Below are 3534 nucleotides of genomic sequence, written 5' to 3'. Positions count from 1 at the left end.
TTTTTGTATCAACATAGACAGGACTGGAGGAGATTATGCTAAGTGAAATAAGTCAAGCAGAGAGAGTCAATTGTCATATAGTTTCACTTATTCGTGGAGCATAAGGAATAACATGGACAACATGGGGAGATGGAAAGAAGGGAGTTGGGGGAAATTGGAGGGGGAGACTAACCGTGAGAGACTGTGGACGCTGAGAAAAAAACTGAGGGTTTTGGAGGGGAGGAGGGTGGGAAGTTGGGTGAGCCTGGTGGTGGGTATTATGGAGGACACGTATTGCATGGAGCACTGGGTGTGGTACATAAACAATGAATCTTGGAACACTGAAAAGAAATTTAAATAAATAAAAATTTTTTAAAAAGAAGATGTGATCTTTGTGTGTCTGTGTCTATGTGCATGTATACACACATATACACACAATGGAATATTATTCAGTCATCAAAAAGATGAATATTTACCATTTACATCGAATTGAATGGAACTTGAGGGTATTATGCTGAGCAAAATAAGTCATTCAGACAGACAATTATCATGTTTTCACTCATGTGGAATATAAGAAATAGCACAGAGGATCGGAGAGTAAGGGAGGGAAAACTGAATGAAAGTCATCAGAGAGGGAGACAAACCATGAGAGACCCTTTTAACTATAGGAAACAAACTGAGGATTGCTGGAGGGGAGGTGGGTTTGTGTGGCATTAAGAAGGGCACATGATGTGATGAGCACTGGGTGTTATATATTATTGAACACTACATCTATATAGCACTGGGTGTTATATATTTTTGAACAGTACATTTGCAACTAATGATGTTGGATATGTTGGATAATTGATTTAAATTTAAAAAATAATTAAGAAAATAAAAACATCTTTTGTGTCTCTCCCCTGACCACACTGCTATTTTTCCATATACTATGGGCCACAAATAATTACAAATCCAGGGGGCAAAGCTGACACGCCCCATTTGGAGCCAGTAGGCAGGAGGGCAATGAGGACTGATGAAAGAGTTATGGACAAAATATAGTCCACTGTGGGGTTAAAGTTCATCATTATAAAGAAGAAAGGAACAATGACAAAGGCCAGGAATAGGAGGTTGTTATAGAAGATGGAAAATGTTGTAGCTTCATAACTGGTAATTTTGTTCTTCTTCCACAAGATTCTTTCATATTCTTTCTTTTGAGACATCTTTCCTTTATCATCTTCAGAAAGTTTTTGAGTCACTTCTTTGGAAACAGCATCCTTCCTCTTTTGTGCTACTTTGTGTTTGAGAACAAATTTCACATTTTTGTCTGCAAAGGCTACCAAATAAGTGCTTACTAGGATCATCACACTATAGAGAACAACAGACTGACTAGGATCCATATGCCATATTCACAAATATAACTGGCCAGGGATGGTGGACATGATGAATGTATTCCCAAAACAGTGCACTGAGGACATGGCCAAATCCTGTAGAAGCAGGTCCTCCTTGGATTGCTGCTTGAAACCACCTTTGGAAACCATGGTGCAGTTGAGGCATGAGCCTGGAAGCTCTTATGATTTTAGTAACATTTTCTTTTCTCCAATTTACCTTATTGTATAATACAGCATACAATACATATAACATATGAAATATGCATTAATCAACTATTTGTGTTATTTGGTAAGGCTTCTGATCAATAGTCAGCTATTAGTAGTTGTTGGGGAATCAAAAGTTATATTGGGATTTTCAATTGTGTGGGAGCCAGGAACCCTAGCCTCCAGATTGTTCAAGGGTCAACTGTATGTGCTATTGGCATAATTTTATAGTATAGTTTTTCTAGGGAATACATAGAAGTTGAATAGCATTACAGAAAATGGAATCCACTAGATGTGCAAGGAGTCGAGTTGAATAGTACATGTTGGGCGTGCAAGGAGTGATAGCTAAATGATACAGAATGGTTCTGAATAGAGTGGTTGAATCACAAGCAAGTTTGAGGGGCATGGTATTTAGTTGGAAAATTGTTGATGAACAGTAATTGGAAGTCAATGGTACAGTCTACCTTGGTATAAGTTGAATAGCACAGAGGTGGGCATCAAATGGAAATTGCAGTGAATACAATGGGTGGGCAAGGAAAAGAGAGTTGAATGGCACCAACAAGGGTGTGCATGAAGTGTATGTTGGACAGTGCAGATGAATGAACAAGAAGTGACTATTGAAACACACACAGTAGGAATGCAAGACTGATATCTGAATGAATGGCAGCAGGTGTGCAAGATGCAGACATCGGGGGTTGCCTGGGTGGTTCAGTCCTTAAGTGTCAGCCTTCAGCTCAGGTCATGATCCCAGGGTCCTAAGGTCAAGTCCCACATCGGGCTCTCTGCTTGGCAGAAAGCCTGCTTCTCCCTCTCCCACTCCCCCTGCCTGTGTTCCCTCTCTCACTATGTCTTTCTCTGTCAAATAAATAAATAAAATCTTTTAAAAAATGCAGACATAGGTCATTGCCAATTGGTATTCAGACAGTGGCTTTGAGTCAACATAGCACAGGTACTGAAAGTGAAAGTTGATGTCCGAGAAGCGGAAGTGGATCTTCAAACAGCTAAAAGACAGTGTGCAATGGCTGGAAATGTGATAGCTCATAATGGGCATGAGGCATATAAACTGGATAACACAATTCGTGAGCAAATTATTAGGTGCATGGAACATCTACATGTGCAAGGAGTCAGGTCAGGATGATGTAGAATGGGTGAGCAAGGAGTTATTATTTCTCTGTAAATTATAATTGAAAGGTACAGTGTGTAGGAAAAGTATGGAAATGAAGAAATGGAGAAAACAGCACCAACAGGTGCAAGGTGAATTCTAGAGAAGGGCTCCAGCAGGTGGGTTTTGGGGTGGAGAGTTTGGGGAGTCATCCTAAGGATATAGCCTTATGCTGCAAAAAGACATGCTAGAGTTTGGCCAAGTCTTTTAGTGCAGGGATTTGGAGGGAATTGTTATGTGCTGAGAGTTCTGCAGTCTTCACCCCCCAGGGCCTCTCAGAATACTCTGTTTCTACCAACACAGAGGTGAGTGGACCCCATGCAGGAGTGTGAGTAGGCTTGGAAATTCCATGACAAATTCCATGGTCACCCCTCTCTAGCAAGATCATTCCAGCGCTATAGGAAAAGTTTTTTGAGGTACTGCCAACCCTGGAAGTGGGAAGCCGGTACCCAGACACCTCTTCCAGGCCTCCCTGCCTGGTCCAGAAATGGACCTGAAAACATTTTCTAGATGGGCATGTGATGACAGGAGTCCATGCAGGACTATGACCAGACCACTGACCACTCCACAGATGTCTCTGGCTGGACACTCCAGAGATCTGAAAAATATTTATTTTTTTAAATTTTTATTTATTTTTAAGATTTCTTTTCAGTATTCCAGAATTCATTGTTTATGCACCACACCCAGTGCTCCATGCCCTCCATAATACCCACCACCAGGCTCACCCAACCTCCCACACCCCCAACCCTCCAAAACCTTCAGATTGTTTTTCCATGTCCACAGTCTCTCACGGTTTGTCTCCCCCTCCAATTTCCCCCAACT

At 41.3% G+C, this 3534-nt stretch overlaps 1 pseudogene; it reads right to left on the bottom strand.

Annotated features, from left to right (window-relative positions):
- Positions 1-905: 905 nt before the first annotated feature.
- LOC123943511 lies at positions 906-1496 on the bottom strand (annotated as a pseudogene).
- Between the last annotated feature and the right edge of the window lie 2038 nt (positions 1497-3534).

The sequence above is a fragment of the Meles meles genome, chromosome 6 (assembly GCF_922984935.1).
Source record: "Meles meles chromosome 6, mMelMel3.1 paternal haplotype, whole genome shotgun sequence".
In the NCBI taxonomy this organism is placed as follows: domain Eukaryota; kingdom Metazoa; phylum Chordata; class Mammalia; order Carnivora; family Mustelidae; genus Meles; species Meles meles.
Note: the sequence above shows the minus strand (reverse complement) of the source record. Positions and strands in the feature narration are given on the sequence as shown.